The following is a 24,675-nucleotide window of genomic DNA, read 5'->3' as shown; positions in this document are numbered from 1 at the left end:
CTACTATAGCAATTACATATGTAAAATATAAAACCAGTTAAGTGTTTTAATGGTTTGACCTGTAACTAAGTGGCATTTGACATTAATTCCAGTAAAAGCTTTTTCATCTATATTTCCTCATACCTTGACACTTTTGGCTTTAAGTTAAATGATCTTAAAAGGTTTTTCATGAACTTTTAAGTTTCCTACAATTGGAATGACAACTTAATCATGGCAAATGTGTTATTTGCAGTTTCTTTATTTTCATTTCTTCTCTCATTGATTTTGTTCCAATAGATTTACCTTTGACATAGACAAAGTAATAAAACCACCGACTTTTTAATCAAAATTATTTGAGTATGAGTAAAGTTGTTTCTCTTTAAAGTACATTACCCTAATTGTTTCCACTTAACCTTTTGAAAGGAGCAGGGGCAGACTAAGCTAATGAACTAATTTCGTAGAAAGAAAAGGCAAACCTAACCTAGTGGAGAGGGAAGGAAACAGAAATGGGACTCAGAACAAAATCCTAACATATGGTGTCTTGGGTTAATGACATTGCAGAAGAAGGAAAACTAGAATCTGTGGAAGGGACTACTGTGGTTTCAGCATTTGGATTTGAGAAATCTTCCCTGAAAAGCTTTCTGTTGTTTTTTCTTAACTTTTCTCTTTTTTCTGTTTATTTATTGTTTATGCTATGACAGTTGTCCCAATGTTTCCCTTTTTCTGACTCATCCTCACCCAGCCTCAGCAGGCCCAGATGCAGGCCCTTGAGTCCAGTCTGAGAGTAATGGCAATATTTGTGCCCTTGCCATTTCAATAGTATGCTGAAAGAAAGATACTGCTATTACCTAGTTGTACTTCTTTATCAACATCATTGAATACAGTGTAATTTTCCATGCCTTTGCTATGGTAAAGTGCTCTACTTTATTCCAAAGCTTATAGACTAAGGTATAGAACAAAGTTATTTGTTCTAAAACAAATAACTGTTGTCTTGGGGAATAGTAGTCAAAAGCCACTAGACCCTCAGAAATTTAATGGGATGAAAAATGTGACATTACTATCTAAAATTTAATCTGAGGGAAAAAATTTCATTCTTGAGGATTCTTTTTATTTTCACATTTTTTAACTGAATTTAATGGGATAACATTGGTTTGCAAAACCAAACAGACTTCAAGCGTACACTCAATAAAACATAGTCAGGGGACTCTTTATGTGCTAATAGGAAAGGCTCAGACTTGGAGAAAATATTGGAATATCATTGCCTTCTCACTAGTTATGTAACCATGAGCTGGCTCTTTATGCTTTCTTTGCCTAATTCATCACACAAGAATAATATGTACCTCACAATTCTTAGAAAGACTCCATACAATAACAGTTATAAAGTGCATCAGATAGTAAATGCCTAGTAAAATTTCTGTTACCTTCTCTCTTTTTCTTTTTATTTATTTTCAATGTGAACATTATTTTCTGATAATATCAAGTGACTTGGCTGGCAGCCAATATTTAATCCTTCAAAGAAAGTTTTCCTAAAGTCTGCAAACTGTAGATTGCATATTTTGCTCATAACCTTTCTTTGTCTTTTAAAGAGCAAGGAAAGTAGCACTTCCTCATCTGTCTTATGTCTAATCTCTTTCATGATTTTTTTCACCATCATCATTTTTCAGATAATCCTCAATATGAGTTTTAATAACTTGTCAAAAAGTTTTTTTCTGTTAATTATTTATTGACCATCTCTTGTTTATTTAACATGAAATTACATTGGGATCTTATCTGATAAAGCTGTCATTGATATTTTCATTTTCAATTTTTCCACCTTCCTCCTCTATGTAAAAATAATCAATATAGTATGAGTGTAATGTATTATAAGAAAAAAAATCTGTTAATTTAGAATTTTTAATCTCTTATCATTTACTACTCCCTTTAATTATTTTAGTGACTATTATTCATTATTTACATCTCCTAATAAATACCTAAAACATAATTATTCCTCTCCTTGTTCTATAAACTTTACAAATTCAAAATATTCAAAATTTAGATATTTTTATGATCTATTGTTAGGCACATAACTGTTAAATATCACTATAATTTATTTTTTCAATTTCCAGTCACTGTTTTCCTCCTCCAGTTTTCAGCAATATAGTTTTAATGTGAAAAAAATGTGGGCATTAACATACAAGTACCATTACATTATTTTCTGTGTACATGGGAATGCAATGAATGTGTGGTCCACCCCATTGTCTCCTAACATCTTATATTAGATTTAACTATGTTGCTCAAATTAAAACAGCTCACAAATTAATTCTGTAAAAGTTCAAGTTGCTGTTGAACCATACTCGTTTCAGATCTCATATTTTTCTCTATCCTAATGTTTTATTTTCTTTTTAATTTCTGCCAAATGACATTTGAAAATTCTGTAGCAATATTTTGGTTTCACTGATATTTAAATAATGGATCACAAATTAAATTTATGTTATCTCTCATTTGAAGAAAATAAAGTTCATTAATTCTCTTTACCACTTCCTTCTTTAAAACATATTGTTCTGTTTATAATAAACTAATATGGGAAATAAGACCATATTAATAAAATCATGCACTAATTTTGGTTAATGGACATACTGTTCACTTACAAAATTTCATCCTCACTGGCAAAGTTTAACAAATATTAATACTTTACAATAATATCAGAAGTAATGATAGGAGCTGAGTTATGTTTTCCGTAAAAAAGATATGTTGAAGCCCTAACCCTTGTAACTCAGAATGTGACCTTATTTGGAAACATGTTCTTTGTAGAAGTAATCAAGTTAAAGTGAGTTCATTAGGGTGGGCCCTAATCCAGTATGACAGGTGTCCTTAAAAGAAAGAACAAGAAAAAAAAATTTACAAAGACATGTACTAGGGAAAGCAATATAAACAGACATAGGGAGAATGTCATGTAAGATTGGAGTTGTTTTGCCACAAGTCAAGGAACATTTTGGGCTACTAGCAGGTAGAAGAGGCAATGAAGAATCCTTCCCTTGCATGTTTCAGGGAGATCATGGCTCTGCCAACGCCTTGATTTTAGATTTTCAACTTCCAGGACAGTGAGAGGATATATTTCTGTTGTTCTAAGCTACCCAGTTTTAGTACTTTGTTATGGAAGCCCTAGGAAACTAGTACAAATGTAAAGCTAATACCAATCTTAGTTTTCCAAATATAAATTACAACATAAATTCAGCTTTTCAGGAGTTATTTTCAAAATGAATCATCGCTTTCCTATCATGGATCATTATCATCATGGAGTATTTTGGTAACATAATAAAGAAATATTTTTGTGCACACTTCCATGTGGCTAGCACCATTATAGGTATAACATTTGTATTAATTTATTTAGTCTTCACAACTATGCTTTGCAATAGTTATTATCATTGTAATCCTTACTTTGAGGTACAGAGAAATGAGGTAACTTTCCCAGATCACATCCCTTGTATGTGAGAGAATAAATTCAAACCCACAAACTCAGCTCACAGAGTCCATGCTCCAGTTACACAAGAGATGGCCTTCAACTACTTCATTCCCCCTGATTTCATCCTTCACCAATTAATGTCTGATTTTGTCAACCTTATAAAACATAGCTGTGGTCACTTTATTCAAAACTCAAAGTACTTCTTGTACCATTGAAGGCAGCCAGACTTTCAGTGTGGCGCATAGAAGTTATGAATCCCCACGGCCTGGCATAGCCACACATACATACAGTCATTAAAAGAAAAGAGATTACATAAGTAATGTTGGAGAACAACGAGAAAATATGGAATCTCAGGACTTAAGTTCAGTGCAGAAAAACACAGCTGACAGTAAATCCTTCATATAAGGCATCAAGTAATGATAGGACACACAAGCATACTAACCTTGACCCGGGCCCTACTTACCTGTCTAGTCTTTCCTCTTTCTACTCTCACTTTTTCACAGAACACACTTCTGCAATTTTATAATGATCATGTTCTTTATTATATTCTGAAATTTATATTTGCTGTTTTCTCTTCCTGTGCCCTTTTTCTCCCTAACATCATCTCCCTTTTTCTTCCTCACCTCCACCTCCCAATATACTACTTTCATGAATAGCTTCTACTAGAACTCTAAGGTTTAGTTTATTCATCTCTTGCCCTGATAAGCCTTCTGTGATTTGCCTCACAACACCTGGCCAGTCCAGAATATGTGCTCCATATGTGTTCAGTCCTTAATTTCTAGCTTTCTTTTAAAAAAATACTAAATTTATTGGTGTGCCACTGCTCAATAAAATTATATAGGTTTCAAGCATTCAATTCTATGATGCATCATCTATATATTGCATTGTGAGATTACCACCCAAAGACAATATCCTTCTGTCACCATAAATTCAACCCCTTTGCCCTTTACAGCCTCTCCCCCACCCCCTTTTTTCTCTGGCAACCACCAGACTGTTATCTGTGTCTACTGAGTTTTTATTTGTTTAGCCTGTCTATTAATTTGCTTTTAGTTTTATATCCCACAAATGAGAGAAGTCATATGGTTCTTGACTTTTTCTGTCTAATTTTGCCTAGCATGTTTTGTTTTTTTTTTTTTTAAATCCATCCATGTTGTCGCAAATGGCAGAATTTCATCTCATGGCTTAGTAGTATTCCTTTACTTTACCAAATTATATATTGAAGAACACGTCATTTGTTTCCATGTCTTGGCAACCATGAATAATGATGCAATGAGCATAGGGGTGCCTATATCTGCAAATAAATGTTTTCAAAATTATCAGACAGGTACACAGAAGAGGGGTTGCTAGGTCATACAGTAACTCTATTCTTAATTTTTTTAGGAAACTCAATACTGTTTTCATGGCAACTGCTCCAGTCTACATTCCGATCAGCAGTGAATGAGTTTTTTTCTTTTTTCTCTACAACCTCTCCAACATTTGTTATTACTTGTCTTGTTGATAATAGTCGTTCCAATAGGTATGAGGTGGTACCTCATTATAGTTTTGGTTTGAATTTCCCTAACAGGTAGTGAAGTTGAATATATTTTCATCTATTGGTTGGCCATTTGTATGTCTTCTTTAGCTTTCATTGCACACTTGTCTGTCATGGTCAGTTGGCTTGTCCTTATCTCTATCCTAAACTCCTTGAGAATAACAACTACATCACATTAGTCTTGGACTACCCAGAATGCACACAATGACTAGAGTCAGCTCAATGTGTGTTTGATGAGTGAATGAATTAATGAATGAATGCTGAAACCTAGAAAATCCAGAAGTGTGTGTTGAAGAATAAGCAAGGAGTATACTTCAATTCCTATTGTAAGAATATGCCAGACTTATGGAAAGACTCTAAAGCCACAGTTATTATGTGGCACTGAAGCTCTTGAATAAATGAATAATGTTACAAATGAGGTGTGCCTACCATCTAGTACCCAAAGGCAGGGACAATATCACATGGTTGGGAGCAGAGGACTGAACACATTGCATAGGCCAAAGCATGCTATTATCCAGACACACTGGGAGGAAACACAAGAAAGTCAGTTGGGAAGAATGGATCACAGTACTACCAGAACCTGTGTAGATAGCAAGAAGTAAGGGAAGTACAGGCAGTAAGAGTCTAGTGATGCTAAAGGTAAAGCATAGGCAGATGAATTAAAAATATAAGATTGCCACATCAAAATTTTATACAAATCTCGGCTTAGGAAAATTTTCAGGCCAGAGAATCCAAATCAAAGGATCTTAATAGGAAATCAGATGCAGCTGCAATTTTATTTAAAAAATGATAACATGGATGTACAAGTTAGATGCTAAAAATTTATGGAATTTGTACTAAAGAAGAAATCAACTCCTCTGTGATTAGCCAAGGCCATAAGCTTCTTGAGGGCAGACCTTCAAGTGCCTGACTGACTGCTGTATCTGCAGCCGAGAACCCTACAGACACAGAACAAGTGCTTGGATAATGGAATGATGGATCTCTCACTAGCGTGCCGTACCACCTCTCTTCACTTTCTCCCTTCTCAGTGTCACTATTCACCCACTTGCCGAAGTGGGAACTGTAAACCATCTCTGGAGAACCACTCTGAGAAGTCAAGGCTTTGTTCTGTATTTGATATTCTTCAACCATCTTCTTACCAACATGTCTTTGAGAATTAATACTGAGCAATGTTTTGAAGCAATATTTCAAACTTAGCTGAGATGTAATAAAATTTGTGCTATCATATACTCTAGACTTGGAGGATGATGATACATTTAATAGGAGAAATTATATAGATTAGCCATCATTATACACATTTTGATAGATATCTAGCTTCTCAATATAAGTTGTTCCATGCTTTAGTGAGTTCTTCACCCATTGTATATCCCTATATCTATCATCTATCATATACATATACATATACATAAAGAAGTATTTTAGTAGAAAACAATGTCTTTAAGAAATTCCAAATGTGTAAAATGGCCCCACAACTTTCTTTATAAGGAAGGAGGCTGGATAAATTATGCTTGATAGTAATGTACTTCACTTCCTATTGTAAGAATAACTTTACTTATTAAGAAGTAATTAAGGAAGTAGGAGGCTGAGAATTACATTGTCGAAGAATCAAAACACCCACTGAAAATAGTTTTCACAAGTGAGAAGGAAAAATTCATATCTGTTGAGAGCAAAGAGAAGAACAAGTGAAGATGTATAATAAAGCATTGTTTTAATGGTGGAAACTTAATGGGTCATTAATGTTTCTGGAGGTTAACTTCTAATGGGAAAACTGGAGTTTTTAGGTAGAATGATCCAATTTAATTTCCCAAAGGCTTAGCTCTTATAGTAATGGTACAGGGTCTATTTTTTTCCTATCAGATTCCATTGAAAAGTTTTAGAAGCTTGGAGACTTTTTTAAAGACAAACTACATGGTTATTTTAAGTTGTTGCTTTGAGGGAACTGGAGAATTTAAGAGAGCCCTGTCTGAGTTCCCAAATACTGCTCCTCTGGGAATTCTCTACATAGTGCAGGAGCTTGAGAGTGGCATCGTCTCATCTCCTTAATTCATAGAGATTCTGTACTGGGAATAAACTATGATGGAAGAAGTTAAACTACATGGCCTGTCTTGTTTTCATTTCATTATTTTGAACACTGAAATCTTTCTAGGACCTAGTTTCTCTTAATCATATCTTCATACCTAACTGCTTCTTAACTTGGTAACATTACACTAAGGAGTTCAGATAACCAACTCAATTCTTGATTCTTGAGGCAACATCCATTTTCTCTTTGGATTTCAGTTCTATCCCTGAGTCCTGCCTGAATATTTCTCTGTTCTCAGAAACTCTCTTGGCTTTTATTCCTTGATCTACTTATCAATTTTATCACTTTTCCTCCTATTCCTCATGACTTCCCATCAAGCTACAGGGATTTCGGGAAGGGTATTTGGTGACAGACAACTCATGAGCCTGTGGATTACAATTTATTAGACTCTGGTTTTGTTCAAATACTGAGCATACCTTAATAACAACTAAAATATTTCACAGTTTGTGTAGGAATAAGTACCTTATCAAGCAGATTAAAAGGACACAATATCTGACCCTTAGGAAGGAACAGCTTGAATCTTAATGTGGATAAACCTAAAAAAAATGATCAGGCATAAATCAAAAGTAAGGGGGAAGATTATTGGAATTTTACTTCATGAAAATTAATTTTAAAGAAAATATTATTTCAATAAATGAAGCTAAAGTTTCTCCTGGAATCCAGAATTCAAACCACATTTATAAATGAATAATCCAGCTATTGCTTGATTTTTAAAATGAGGTTATTGGACTAGCCTGGGAAATGTTACAGTTCTTACTATTTTCTATGGAGCAAATATTTTCCAATTGATGTATCAAACCACTCAATGAACTTTTTTAAAAAAATATATTTTTAATTATAGTTGTCATACAATATTATATTAGTTTCAGGTGTACAACCCAGTGATTGGATATTTATATAACTTATGAAGTGATCACCTTGATAAATCTAGTATCCGTCTGAAAGAAATGACACAGTTACTACAGTATAATTGACTATATTTCCTATGCTGTACTTGACATTCCCGTGTCTGTTCTGTAACTACCAACTGTATGTCTTAAACCCTTCACGTGTGTCTCCCATCCCCCCAAAACCCAATTCCATTTGACAACCTTCAAAATATTCTCTCATCTATGATTTTGCTTCTGGTTTTCTTGTTTGTTTATTTTGGTTTTTTAGTCTATAAGTGAAATAATATAGTACTTGTCTTTCTCTTGCTTATTTCACTCAGTACAATACCCTCTAGGTCCATCCATGCTGTTGCAAATGGTAAGATTTTATTCTTTTCTGTCTTTTTTATGGCTGAGTTATACTGATAGACATTTTGGTTGCAACATATCTTGGATCTTATAAATAATGCTGCAATGATCATATGAATGCATATGTCTTTTTGATTTAGTGTTTTTGAGTTTCTTCAGGTAAATACCCAGAAGTGGAATCGCTGGGTCCTTCTTTGTCTCTTGTTATAGCCTTTGTTTTAAATTCTATTTTGTCTAGTATAAGTATTCTACCACAGTGGTTTTTTGTTTGTTCATTTATTTCCATTTCCATGAAATATGTTTTTGATTCTTTATTATCAGTTTATGTGGTTTTTTTGATCTGAAGTGAGGTTCTTGTAGACAACATATATAAATGTATTGTTTTGTTGTCCATTCAGCCACTGTATGGCTTTTGATTGAAACATTTAATCCATTTGCATTTAAATAAATTATTGATACATATGTATTTATTGCCATTTTTTTATTCATGGTTTAATCTTTTATTTTTATCTTTCTTTTTCTTAAAGAAGACCATTTAACATTTCTTATAATACTAGTTTGGTGCTGATGGACTGCTTTGGCACTTTTTGTCTGAGAAATTATTTATCTGTCCTTCGATTCTAAATTATAGCTTTCCTGGGTACAGTAATCTTGACTGTAGGTCCTTACTTTCCATCATTTTAAATATTTCATGCTGATCCCTTCTGGCCTACAAAGTTTACATTGAGAAATCAGCTGACAGTCTTATGAAAGCTACTTTAAAAGTAACTGCATTGCTGTTTTTAAGATTCTCTCTTTGCCTTTAACCTTTGTCTTTTTAATTTTAATGTGTCTTGCTGTTGTTCTCTTTGGTTTCATTTTGTTTGGGTCTGTCTTTACTTCCTGGATTCATATGTCTACCGTACAGACCATAAAACACACCTAGGTTTTAGAGGAGGAAAATAGGAAAAAAAAATTGAAGCAAAAAGTGTGGTAAAATATTTAATAACATAAATAACATAATATCCACCCCCCCAGCGAGCCAAGTAAGCTACATTTAAACTATAAGATGCACCCCCATTTTCCTCCCAAATTTTGGGGGAAAGTGTGTCTTATAGTCTGAAAAATATGGTATTTCCTTCATGAGACTAAGGAATTTTCCATCATTGCTTTTTCAAATAGGTTTTCAATTTCTTGCTCTATCTCTTCTTCTACCAGCACCCCCATGATGCAAATGTTGGTACCTTTGGCTTTGGCTGGTGTGGCACAGTGGACTGAGTGCCAGCCTACAAACCCAAAGGTCAGTGATTTGATTCCCAGTCAGGGTTGCAGGGCAGGTCCCCAGGTGGGGAGTGCATGTGTATGAGCTGTAGCCTACTGCTGTTTCTCTCCCTCTCTTTCTTTCTGCCTTCTCCTCTCTTTAAAAATAAAAAAGTAAAATCAATTTTTAAATTATTTTAAAAATATTCATACTCCTGAATTTAGTTTCCCAAAGTCTCCTTAAACTATCCTTATTTAAATTTTTTTTTTTCTGTTCTGATTGGGTGTTTTCTGCTTCTTTGTCTTCCAAATTGCTTATTTGAACCTCTGCTTCGTGCACTCAACTGTTGATTCCCTGTAATGCAACTGTTGATTCCCTGTAATGTATTCTTTATTTTTGTTATTGTATTCTTCATTTCTGACTGTTTCTTTTTCATGTTTTCTATCTCCAATTTTATGTTGCCTGTCTCTTTGTTGAAGTTCTAAGTTCATCTATTCTTCCTTAAAGTTCACTCAGCATCATTATAACCAGTGTTTTGAACTCTTCATGTGGTAGATTGCTTGTCTTCGTTTTATTTAGTTTTTATCTGGATTTTTATGCCATTCTTTCATTTGGAATATGTGTCTTTATCTTTCCATTTTGGCTGCCTCTCTGTGTTTGTTTTTATATGTTAAGTAGAGACAAACTACATCTAGTCTCAATAGAGTAGCCTTATATTGCAGATGTCCTGTAGTGTCAGTGGTGCAGCCTTACTGGTTACCTTATCTAGGTTCTCCAGATGTACGCCATAAACCCCTGGGGTGGCCTGCACGTACACTCCCATTATAGTTGAGCCTTGATTGCTGTTGGCATCTCAATGGCAGGGATTGACTCCCAGGCCAATAGGCTGTGAGGACTGGCTGCAACTACTGCAGAGGAGCTACTATACAGGCGCTAACCCCATGGAGCAAGACTTGCTTCAGTGGGGCTTTCATGCATTCCCAGTGTGCCCTTCATGGAGGTAGTTTGGTGGCTCTGTGGTGTAGTCTGAAGCTGACCACCAGGTGTACTAACTCTTGAGCCTACCACGAGGTACAGGTCAATATCGGATGCCTCTTCTGCCCTGCCCTGGGCCACCTGGCATGAGCTACAGAGCAATATGAAGATGGTTGCTGTTTGTGCTGAGCTTGGAGGTGCCCAGGAGAGGCCAGGCTATGAACTGACACCAGCTGCTACTATTGCTGGTGATGGAGCCACCTAGCAAGAGGTATAGGACATGCTGCAGAGAGATGTTACTATTTGAAGTTTGTGAATTTTTGAGAGATATCAGGAAGTCCATAGCATGAACCAAGACAAGCTGTTTAAATGAAAAAGCCACTGAAAACAGCTTGGGTGTGCCTGCAACTTGGATGGGACTGGGTCTCAGGAAATCACCAGGGTGCGGGAAATAGTGTGAGCCAGGTTTATAGAGACTCAGATATCATGCCCACCTGCAGGGTCTGTGGGGGAAGAGCTCAGCCAAAGTATGATGACCTCTGCCAGCATTTCTCTCTAGGAGAAAGCTGCACCTCCAGCCCTCATTTTGAAGCCAGACAATTCAGTTCCTCTCCTCATGTCCCTGGTGCCATTACAGCTGCAGCTCCAGCTCTGAAGCTTAAAGCAAGTAAGCCCAAATAAGGCCATGCATGTGCCCTTTAAGAGGAGCTGCCTGGGACTCTAGAAGCACTCTATCTCATTCAGCCACAATCCCTGCTGATTTCCACAGCTAGAAGTTATAGGGACTTCTCCTCCTGGCCCTTGAACCCCTGAGCTGGTGTGGAGTTGGGACACCTGACTTCTCTGGGGCAGACCTCTGCTGCCCAGATATCCCAAATTGTGGTGGTTACAGCTCATTCCTCATCCCCACCCCATCTACTAGTCTCAGTGTGGCTTCTTCTTTATATCCTTAGTTGTAGGACTGCTATTCAGCTAGATTTCAGTTGGTTCTGAATGACAGTTGTTCTGTAGTTCTGATGTGGTTGTGGCAGACAGGAGTACCACACTTACCTGTGCTACCATCTTGACCAGATCAACTCAATTAACTTTTAAAATAGAACCCATTTTTACGTTGGAGATATCTGTGCAGTGATTTCCTTCCAATTGTTTGTGTGTGTGTATATACGTATATATATATATATATGCATGTACATATATATACACACACTTTTAAATGGAGTTAATGTGTAAAATACTAATTTATGCCAAAATAAAGATATTAGTACTTACCAAAATATAAAATGAATCATAGGCTTGCTTTCCCTCACCCATTCTTTTAACATTTACCAGTGAGCAACTCTTTTTTTACTTCCAGAATTGAATGTAGTGGATCTATGTACTTTTTTCCCCATTAACACAATGCTTGTTTAGGCCACAATTCCCTAAATTAGTCTCTTGACAATTTCACTTCCCCAGTTTGCCACACACACTTCAGTGATATAGGACTTGTTAACTTTCCTCCAGTTTTCTTCAACTCCAGACTCTCATACATACTGCTCCTTCTGCCTGAACATTCCTGCTTTTCTCTATTCCCTTTCTTCAATTAACATGACTAATGGATATTTTCTTATCTCACAACCTCATTCCTTAGGGAGGTTTCTCAAGATATCTAAACTATTTTAGGCTAGTCCGCTATGAAACATACAGTAAAGATGTTATTCTAAATATTGGGTTTTCTTTTTTCCTCTTAAACTCTATATTTCCCAAGAAAATAGGTGACATCTTTCCTGTGATTTCCAGTGTATCTAGCATAATATTTTACATATTTCTATGATTTCCGTACTACCACTGCTCTGTCACAATTAGCACCTGCAATGTACTACTACTACTAAAGAACTAACATTTGTTGAGCACTTAACTGGTACCAGAATTTTTAAAATAATGAATAAATATGTTACATTGATTAATATTCTAATCTAATAATGATTACTGTTAAAAGAAAAGAGACAACAGGCCCAAGATGGAGTCACTTATACTATGCCCCACTGAGACTATATTACAGTTTCAGCTCTTCCAGAAATGGATTACTAAACCAGTCAATCAGAAATTGCCTGATAAACACTAGTTAGCTAATATGCCTGATAGACTCCTACTTTTCCCCGAAATAAATAACCTCGAAATAGCCAACCCACTTTTTTAAAAAGATTTTATTTATTTATTTTTTGGAGAGGGAAAAGGAAGACAGAAAGAGAGGAAAAGAAACATCAACGTGTGGTTGCCTCTCACATGCCCCCTACTGGGGACCTGGCCCTCAACCCAGGCAAGTGCCCTAGACTGGGAATCAAACTGGCGACTCTCTGATTCACAGGCAGGCAGTCAAGCACTGAAACACACCAGCCAGGACTAACCAACCCACTTTTTGCCCAGTATAACTTCCTTGTCTCTGACCCCTTTTCCATATAACAGTCTTGCATTTTGTGCAGCTCCTCGGAACTCCTTTCTAGCTGTAGATTGTATGCTGCCGGTTCAAATCAACTTTTGCTGAATAAACTTTTAAAATATTTAATATGCCTCAATTTATCTTTTAGCATTACATAAGAATCACCATTAATTCTAAGTTATAGATGAGAAAAATGAATTTTAGGGTGGTTGAATTATTAACGAAGGTCACACTGCTCTGAAGTGATGGAATGAGAGCTCATTTTAGTTATTTCTGACTTCAAAAGACCATATTTTTAATGACTTTACTCAATAAATATTTGTTGACATTCCAACAGAGAGAGCAACACAAATAAAGGCCAGGTGTTGAAATTAACACAACTGTGTTTAAGGAAAAAATGAGACAGAAATTTAACTTTTAATAATAAAATTAAAAGAGATATTTTTGTACATAAAGGCCAGATTAAGATGCAAAGTCGAAGAAGACACTTGAGACCCCATGATTAGGAGGGAATGGTTTTTAGCAAGGTTGAGATGCAAATGTATATTAATTGGTAGGTCAAATAGGACCCTGTCCTCTACAAAGATACCAAGCCAATGTGTTAACAAAATATAAACTGATTTGATCACATCAAATTTACACCACCCTATAGGATTTTTAAAAAAATACTCCCAAGTTTTGAGGGGAAGTACAAGGATGGGTGGAATGTTGTGACATATATATTTTTAAACTTTGAGATGTAACTGCTTAAATAAGATGATCACCATTGGCTAAATTTCTGAAAACAAATTATGTGAGATATACCAGGAATAAAGAATTTATTTTATTATCTATATTTTAAATCCTTTAGTAAGATTCCCAAAAAAGTTCTTTAAGGATCTTTTTTGTTTTTTGTTTTTTTTGAAAATACACAATATTCTTTATTATAATTTTTGCATAAGCAATTGATTCTCATAGAATGTTTTTGTTCATTTTTCTGAACTTGTGTTAGGATTGCAATTCAATCATGATAAGACATGCAGAGTTGTTTCCCAATATTCTATTTTCCTAATAAATTCATTGTAATTAAATATGAATGTTGGCTAATATTTTGGTTTACGTTAACAAGTAAGAGGAAAGTAAAACAATAATTACATTATGTCAGAACTCCACTATTTCCACTCCAGGAAGACAAACAACCCAATTAAAAAATGGGAAAAGGACTTGAACAGACACTTCTCCAAGGAAGACATACAGAGGGCCCAGAGACATATGAAAAGATGCTCAGCATCACTAGCCATCAGAGAGATACAAATTAAAACCACAATGAGGTACCACCTCACACTGGTCAGAGTGGCCATCATAAACAAATCAACAAACAAATGTTGGAGAGGATGTGGAGAAAAGGGAACCCTAGTACATTGTTGGTGGGAATGCAGACTGGTAAGGCCACTGTGGAAAACAGTATGGAATTTCCTCAAAAAAATAAAGATGGAACTGCCTTTTGACCCAGCAGTTCCGCTGCTGGGATTATACCCTAAGAACCCTGAATCACCAGTCCAAAAGAACCTATGCATCTCAATGTTCATAGCAGCACAATTTACAATAGCCAAGTACTGGAATCAACCTAAGTGCCCATCAGCAAATGAGTGGATCCAGAAACTATGGTACATTTACACAATGGAATTCTACGCAGCAGAGAGAAAGAAGGAGCTTATACTCTTTAAGGTTTTTTATATGTTTTTAAAAGCTACAAGAAAAAATTGGAGTGAAATATATCGCCCATTCTTTTTTATAAAGTATTGAATGCTGCTTTGGGCAATAAAAAGTACTTAGTAGACAGTAGTCTCTTTCTGTATATACTTTTGTAACAATAGAAAACGAGTTACATCCTAATGCAAATGTTGATAACATAAAGATAATTTTTTGGAAGAACTGCTAAAGTCTCAGTGAATGCAGGGAGTGCATATGCCTCAGCCAAGGTTTGGTGGCACAAATCAATAGTTTCTGATAATTCTTGAAGTGGGAAGTCACAATAACTTCAATGTGAAAGAAAAAGTCACAATGACTTCAAGTATTGAACCTGATACATGGTGATTGAGAGTTGTTTTTATATTAAAAAGGAAACAGAGAACTGACTGGCAGCAGACTATTATAGATGAGCTATGTTTTATCCATCATTTAGGCTCTAAAGATATCTATCTATACACACAAGTGCAAATGTTCTACAGAAAATGAAAGAAAATAGAATTACAGACGTGGGCATCATGGCAATAAGCAGGAATGAAATACTGAAGGAAGGCCATAACCAAAGAAAAACCCATGGGGTGTTCTGGTTAAGAAGTGGTAATAGGAATCATAGAAATGAATGCTGTTTTCCAAGAAAATGTAGGAGAAGAAAACACAATAGACTTTATTCAACTTTGGGTAACCCCACAGCCAGAGTATAATCATAAAAAAGAGAGAAAATCAAATATAAAAGATATTGGGAAGAAGAATAGAACATGAGCAAAACAAAGAGAATTTGAAAGAGAAAATGGTCACCAATAATAGATGTTAAAAATTGCCAAGAACAAAGAAGACCAAGAATGGGGTCTTAGATTTAGCAAAATGTCAGGGTCCTTTGGGGAAAGCAATAAAAATTTAAGCCAGCAGGCAGTGCACTAAGCAAAACATGACTGGAGAGCAACAGGAAGAAATGGATATAGTATAAATAGAATAATGGAGTTTAGTATAATAATTATATGTTAACTTATAAATAAACAGAGCTGGTTTTGTTGTTTCCTCAAATGATATTCTTGTGTATCCTTTAGGAGGTTCTGCACAGATAATAACAAATATATGCACGAGAGGTGTATGCAAAAAATTATGCCAGGATCTGTGAAGAAAACTGTGGAATACTAGTCCTAAACACTTAAAAACAGGAGCAAACTCAAAGCACAGTTCTGTGAAGACAAATGTGTTAAAAATAAAATAAATAAACATCTGATCTGATACAAGAAATTTTATTTTACAGTTACAAGAAATTAAATAAAGTCAAGGAAATGAGGAAAACAGACATCTAGAGTGGGAGGGTGGGAGGAATGTCATATACAGGGTCCAGCACAAATAACACCCCTTTTTTATTACAAAATCTTTTATTACAAAATCATTAGCATGTAATTCTATAACATGGCAATATCACACTCAGGCATCCCATATGACGTTAGGTGAAATGGTCAAGTTAAAAATATAATTTATTACACTCATATTATTACCCTACCAACCATAGTCAAGCAGGCATTACATCTGCTGGACCCTGTATATTAGACTGGAAAGGAAGAAGGAATAGGAATCACCTTGCCATCATATTAGGGAGACATACTAGAAGGAAATTAAGTACTTACATGGGGAAGTGTGATGGACAACTGAGAAAAAGCTGAAAGGGTTATGAATAGATTGGAAAGGCCCACACTTATCCTTTGATTAAGCTAAAACCTATAGAAATGGTGAGATGATAACATAAAAATGTTTACTACAGATCTTGTATCTTCTGTGCCTTGAAGACAAACTTATTCGGATAGTTTAATTGAAGAGAAACTGGAGTACTGGTGCTCAGACATTGATGTGCATGAGGGTGTCTCAGGATGCTAGTTAAATATGCAGATCCTGGACCCCAACCACGGATTTTTAATTGGGTATATGGCATGCCTGAGAATCTTCATTTTTAAATGCATCCTAAGGAATTATCTACCAGGTGATAGAGGTAGTCTTCCTCACACACTTTGAAAATATTAGAAGGTACAGAAAAAAATAAAATAATAATAAAAGACTCACTTGAAAAGATGGGAATTAATTCCAATAAAAAGTAAAAGATTTAACCCTAGTTTATAGCAAGAAAGGCAGGAGGAGGATTTAACAACCATCTCCAAGTGTATTAAGTGCACATGTACTAGAATAGTTGAGCGATTTTTCTTTATTTCCATTGTTGTCTACACAAGAGGAAATTGATTTTGATTAAAGTAAAAACTCAATTACAAAGAAAGAATTTCTTGTCTTAAATAATGATTAAAGGGGCATTTTAGAGCATCTGTATTCCTGGGTTCTGTCCTGCCATCATCATCGTCATCATCATCATCAAAATATCTATTAGTCTTGGCTATTTCAGGGTATGTTTTTTCACCAGTATCGGAAACTGACCACAGGATATTTTAAGGTCTTTCCCAGTTCTGTGCTAGAAACATTTAATCAGGATATATTGCTCTTTGAGTAGGCTATGCAAGAGTTATTAACTGTAACTAATAAGCTATCCTCAAGATGTGGCAGAGCAGCCTCATTAATCACATCAAATTGCTGCTAAAGACATTTTGTGTATGAATGTGTGTGCGTGTGTGTGTTCATAAGTGTGTGTTTGCATGTGTGGTCATTTATTAAACTCCTTTGGAGTTACAAAGTAAAGGTAATAACCTAATTGAAAGGCATACCCTCTCCATTTTTAACTTTTTCTCTCCTTTCCCCTAATCCGTAAGGACCAGTTCTGCATCCAGGCAGCTGTTCTCCTCAGCCACCATTTGTAAATGTTAAGTGGGATAGAGTTGCTCAAGCAAACAGAGGGAGGAATTCCACCTGGTTCTCTCTCTGCTGCAATGAGAGAGAAGCAGATTGGTTTCTGTAGCCCTCCCATGCTGTGATGAGCCATAAAGAAAGACTGGCTAAAGTGACTGCAGATGTTGTGTGAAATAGCCAGTATGTTTTCCACCTGTCTGTATTTGCCTAAGGGGTCAGGGACAATCAAATTAAAGCAGTATGCAAAATGTGACAGATGTTTGTCCTATTGAGATAAATCTGGGCAAGTTGCAGAAAGGTACAATAAATGTAATACATAAAACAAAACACAGAAACCACATTAGGTGCCCTGAGAATAACAACATTTCTAAATAAAGTCCTATTACTTTATGCCCTTCCCTTCTAATTAGACCCATAATTGGACACTATATAGTACCTAGTGGAAGTGTAGTCATTCTTTATATAGCAGTATAATTTGTTAGGAGTTAGACTGTTGAAGTCTAAGAAGGGTCATTTTGAGATTTTTTTAAGTCTCTCAGACAACAGGTAATGCTACGGTGCATTGCTCATTTTCTTGGAAGAATTGGTTGAGTGAGTGTTTCTCCATTAAATTAATATCCTTCGATCTAGCTCATGTTCCTCTCAAAATATAGGGGGATGGTCTGTATCTCTGAGGCTAATGCCAGGTAATGAAAGAGTCTTTTGATAACTTATTGACTGGAACGTTGCTAACATGAAAGGATCAGGGAAAAGGGAGTTAGATGTGACATTATGATTATATATGTCTTGAAACAAAACACTAATATGGAGCATTTTTCTTTTGTGTCACATCAGTTAGATGTCTCTGGTCAAATAGATGATGTATGTTCCTTGGCAAAGTCCTTTTTTGGTCTTTGTCTTTCTTTCTTATCTTAAAATGCTTTAGGCTCTGAAATTTCTGCAACTGCCCCTGGAAATTATTAGGCTTAAAAAATATGAGTTGGCCAGCAAAGGCATAAAACCAATCAACCATTGGACATTAACTCTTTTGAAGGCTGTAAAACCTTACAAGATGTGATGAAATAGCATTCATTGCATTTTGTGGAAAGACTAATCTGTCCCAATTCAAGTCATTTGTAAATACTTTCAGGGACATAATAGAGGGTTATGTGTTTTCTACTTTAAGGCAAATGACTATTATAATTACTGGTGTATTTTGTTCTCTGATTTCATTGTCATAACGTGACACGTGGGTCTGAATACAGGCAGTTCACTTCTGGTCTCAGCTGCTGTCAACTACAAGTTGATTTAGATGGCAACCTGTGTGGCTGGAGTGAAGGCCAATGGAAATTACATAAACCATTTTTCTTTCTCTACTGAGGTTTCCAGACTCTCAATCACAAGGCAAGTCAAGCACAGAAGCCTAATTGAGATTGGATGCCTGCTGCTTGGTGCAGCATTTCTCCTTACTAATACAGAAGAAATATTTACGGTAGACCTTGGACTTTTTGTCAGAGTCACTTAGTGTTGGGTAGTGTTTAAGCATAGATGATTTTGAAGAGGTCTTTCTCAAGAGAGCACCAATATTTTTTATTGACCTAATTGACCTAATTGATCTATCAAGTTATTTGTTGAGTGCTTGTTTTTTGTCAGGCACCATACAGCAAAGTTTTATCCCTACCCAAATTCTGTTGCAAAGGCTGTAACAATGAAATTACCATACCAATGGTGATTTGGAACACAAGCCATCTTAGTCTCTTTCATCCAGTACTTCAAAAAACAAGGCATATAAATCATCAGTGTTTCTGTGAGTGAAGAAAATTGCCCAAAGGGTTCCAAACTTATCCTGGTATTATTAGTGAATATGATGAGCATTTTGGGAAGACAAGGTAGATGGCAAGAAAAAAAATGGCACAGATATGGGAAAAGAGGATGCCTCAGATAAGAAAGATGCTAAGGAGTGATTGCTTGTTGTCACACCAACCAAATCTGTCAGTCACATGGTCACATGGCACATGGGAAAATGTGCCTGCCAACTCAAATGAACTAGGTGGACTAATTTAACAAATGCTACTCAACTAAGTCAGGCAGAAATTTCAGTGAAATTGTGTATACCTGATGTTTCAGCTGATGTGTAGATATTGACAATAGTTTAATTGCTAGGGCAGTTCAGGCATCAGAAAAATTCCTTGGCTATTACAATTGACCAATTTGTGTGTTCTTCAAGTTTGAAAGAATAAACTTAAAATACATTTGAAAGAATTGTAAAAGGATTGTATATTTTCCTAAAAAAAGAAAAAACCATCAAGATTTCTGAAATAATAGTAGATGAACTGTTTACCTCAGAGTTTAGACCCAAACATTTTTAAAATTGTATTCTGTGTATACAAATTTTGTGCATTTTTGTTTATAATTGGCCATTTATTTACATTATTACACTTAAAACATATATGGCACTTATTTAAACTATTAGAGGAAGGCTTCTTATGATTCAGTCAAGATATGTTATGTAACTGGACCCTGGATAATCTGTGTGAAGATTTTTATAGCATACTAGAAGTCTATTTGTATACTCTAAAATGTAGATAGCTCATACACATGATAGAATTATATAATTTTATACCTCAAAGGGATGTTAGGGATCATTTACAAAAATGCAATATATGCTCAATAAAAATTGTGGAATAAGGAGATTCAAATATACCAAAGCAAAAAAGTTAGAGATCCATTGAATAACATGGAATACAGAATTAAATTTAAGTAGAATTCCCTTGAATGCAAAGGTAATAAGATATTTTCTTGTATATATTTAGTCCTAACTATATCACCACCTTTGCTTGCTTACCACCTTCATTCTTAGCCTTTTAAACAAAACATAGGAACACATGAAAATGTTCTTGAATGGTAAAGTTAGGATTCTTTTTTTACATAATAATGTTTTATTTTTTAAGGTATGGAGGAATAATCTTCTATTTATAATTGGGGGAAAGAGAGAGGGTGGTAGATTTCAAACAAAGTCTGAAAATATATGAAAAATTAAGAAAATATTTGTAGGCTGTAATAAAGGTGACTTCAAGGTATACTGCTTAAACATGGAAATAATTTATAAGTAAGTTGCCTCTGATAGTTTTCCTTTTACATATAAGAGATATGTATTATCAACTTAAATAAATACTTGAAGGCTAAGTGTTCCTACATAACCTTAATCTGATTGATAATATTTGAATATCTAAAGAGAGAATGTGTTCATAGTTGTTCTTTTTTGGTTGGTTTCCAAAGACCAATGAATAAGGAAAAAATTTTTTAAAGAAATTTAAAAAGGAAATGTGTTCTGTCTGACTTTATAAAACTGAAAGCAACAAATGAACACACGAGAAAAACAAGCAAAACTCACAGACATGGACCACAGTATGGCTGTTACCAGAGGCAAGGTGGTTGGAGTACAGTAAAGGGTAAAGCGGGTCAAATATATAGTGAGAGATGAAGATTTGACTTTGGGTGGAGGGCACACAGTGCAATACACAGATCATAGAAATGTACACTTGAAACCTATGTAATCTTATTAACCAATGTTGCCTCAGTAAATTTAATTAATGATAAATTTTAAACATTTTTGAAAGGAAATGTTATCAATGCCTTATTTACAATGTTCACAAAAGAAGATAACCCTAACAGATTATTAACCACGTTGAGTGTGGTAGATCAGTACTTAATAATTGAATGAATAAGTTCTGGGGATATAATATATAGCATGTTGCCTATGGTTAAATATTATTTATTGTATACTTGAGGCATAAGGAGATTCAAACATATTCAACATTTTCTAAGAAAGGAGATCTTAAGCATTCTCACCGACCTCACACACAAACAAATAGTAATTTTATGAAATAATATATATATTATACATATCATGGTAATAATTTCACAATGTATAGGTATGTCAAACAACTACATTATACACTTTGAATATATACATATTATTTGTCATTATATGTTTCAAAAGCACTTGGGAAGCCAAGTGCTTGAGACTAGCAGCACCAAATCTTATCAGATCTAGCTATTGCTTTCTGTTACTACATATTTTCCCAAGCATAACTTGAAATGACAATTTTAGATAATGTTACTATCCTGTGCATAGAAATTTATATAAATTTATGCATATAATATTCTAGTTGCAAAATAAAGAAATTACTACTATACAATAATGAGGCATTAACTAGTACAGCAGGGAATTTCTATAAAATTGACATGCTGGCACCTGCTTAAAATCATCATCTGGATGTAAGAGAAGTAAGATCAGGAGATATGTTATACATGAAGGACAAAAAATTGATAGCTTTGAATACAGTTTGGAATCTACTGTAAAGTTCAAAATACAAAAGTATAAAGAATATCTATAACTACAATAATTTGTTAATGGATGCACAAGGTAAAAAGATATAAATTGTGACATTAAAAACATAAATGTGGGGGTGGGGAAAATAAAAATGTAGAGCTTTAGAATGTGCTCAAAGTTAAGTTGTTAACAGCCTCAAAGAGAGTGCTAGACATATAAGATGCTCTGTGCAAGCTTCATGGTAACCACAAAGCAAAAACCAATAGTAGACTCATAGAAAATAAAGAGAATAAATCTAAGCATATTACTGCAGAAAAGCATCAGATTACAGAAGAGGAGGGCAAGAGAAGATGAAAGAACCAAGAGAATTACAAAACAGTCAAAAAACAATTAACAAAATGGCAGTAGTACATCCATACCTATCAATTTCTTTAAATATAAATAAAATAAATCCTGCAATTAAGAAACACAGAGTATCTAAATGGATTTTAAAATTCCCACTGTATGCTGCCTATAAAAGACTCATTCAGCTTTAAGGACACTCTGAGTAAAAGTGAAGGGATGGAAAAAGATATTCCATGCTAGTGGAAACCAAAGAAAATCACAGGTAGTTGGTACTTACATCAGAGAAAATAGACTTTAAGCCCAAGGCTGTAATAAGAGACAAAGAAGGTTACTATATAATGATAAAAGGGTCAATCCAACAAGAGGATATAAGATTTGTAAATATTTATGTACCCAATATAGGAGCATTAAATATATAAAGCAAATATTAATAGAACTGAAGTAAGAAATTAACAGAAATGTAATAATAGTAAAAGGAATTCACTATTTCATTTCAACAATGGATAAATTCAGGCAGAAAATCAATAAGGAAACATTGTACATAAACTATACCATAGATCAGATGTAATTAACAAATACCTATAAAACATTTAATCCAAACGTAGCAGAATACACATTCTTCTCAAGAGTACTTAGAACACTCTCCAGAAGAGATCATACATTAAATCACAAAACATATCAGTAAATTTAAAAAGAATGAAACGTAAAGTATCTTTTTGACCACAGTGGTATAAAACTAGATATCACAAGAAGAAAACTGGAAAATTCACAAATATGTGAAGATTTAAAAACGTTTGACTGAACAACCAGTTAATCAAAGAACAAATCAAAACAAAAATTTTAAAAATCTTGATACAAATGAATATGAAAACACAATATAACAAAATTTATGGGATGAAGAAAAAGCAATCCTAAGTAGTAAGTTCATAGCAATAAATACCTACATCAAGGAGACAAAGGTCTCAAATAAGCAACATAACTTTACACTTGAAGAATCTAGGAAAAAACAGGGTAAACTAAGTCTAAAGTTAATAAAAGGTAGAATTATAAAAATTCAGAGGGGGAAGAAATTAAAACTGAAAACAGAATACAAAATACTAATGAAAATAAAAGCTGGTTATTGAAAAGATAAGTAAAAAAAGAATGTTTAACTACACTTAATAAGAAAAAATAAGGAACAAAATAAATTTAGGAATAAAGAGGAGGTATTACAACTGATACCACAGAAATACAAAAGATAATAAGAGACTATATGGACAAATGTGTGCCAACAAGTTGGACAACAATGAAAAAACTTAAGTCTTGTAAGCCTACAACCTACCAACACTGGATCATGAAGAAATAGAAGATCTGACCAGATCAATAACATCTAAGGAGACAGAAGAAGTTACTGAAATCCTCCAAACAAACAAACAAAAAAAGTCAAGGACCAGGCAGCTTCACTGATGAATTCTTCTGCTAAGAATTTAAAGAACAAATACCAATCCTTTTGAACTAGTCCAAAAAAAAGGACAGGAGGAAACACTCACAAACTCATTTTATGAGACCAACATTAACCTGATACCAAAACCAGGTAAGGACACTACAAGAAAAGAATATTACAGTGCAATTTCCATGATGAACATAAGAGGTTTGTCTGGAAAAAAGTCCAACCATTGTTAATATAATGAGAACAATTTGGACATCAATGTAACCTGGCAACGAAGAAGAGTGGACTGGAATGCACATGAGTGAAAAATGACAACTTCACTCTACTAGGCCATGGAGAAGAAGATAGGCACTGTTGAGTGAGCACGTGTATTGTGTGGCTGTCACATTCGAGATGACAGTAAGGCAGCAAATCTGCCTATATCAAATTTTGTGTTAAGCCTGAACATTCCTACACAGAAACTATTGGGATGATTCAGAAGGCCACAGCTATGTGCAACCGGTGATTGGCAGCTTCATCACAACGTGCCCGCTCATGCATCACGTCTTGTGCAGAGTTTTTTGGTGAAACATCAGATCATCCAGGTGGCTCAGCCCCCTTTACAGCCCTGCAACATCTGGCTTTTCCCAAAATTAAAATAACCTTTGAAAGGGAAGAGATTTCAGACCATTGATGAGATTCAAGAAAATGTGGTGGAGCAGCTGATGGCAACTGGAGAACTGTGTGAGGTCCCAAGGTGCCTACTTTGAAGGGGACCAAGGCACCATTATCCAATATACAATGTTTCTTGTATCTTGTATCTTCTTCAGTAAAGGTCTCTATTTTCCCTGGCTGGTGTGACTGAGTGGATTGAGTGCCAGACTGAGAACCAAAGGGTCGCTGGTTCGATTCCCAGTCAGGGCACATGCCTGGGCTGTGGGCCAGGCCCCCAATAGAGGGTGCACAAGAAGCAACCATGCATTGATGTTTCTCTCCCTCTCTTTCTTCCCCCCTTCCCTTCTCTCTAAAAATAAGTAAATTTAAAAAAAAAAAAAAATGAAATAAAGGTCTCCATTTTTTTATATTACATGGCTGGATGCCTTCTGGACAGACCTCATATATGCAAAGAAAATCATCAACAAAATATTAGCAAACGGAATTTAAGAATACATTAAAAAA

The sequence above is a fragment of the Desmodus rotundus genome, chromosome 2 (genome assembly GCF_022682495.2).
Source record: "Desmodus rotundus isolate HL8 chromosome 2, HLdesRot8A.1, whole genome shotgun sequence".
NCBI classification, from domain to species: domain Eukaryota; kingdom Metazoa; phylum Chordata; class Mammalia; order Chiroptera; family Phyllostomidae; genus Desmodus; species Desmodus rotundus.
This window is presented reverse-complemented; position numbering follows the sequence as displayed.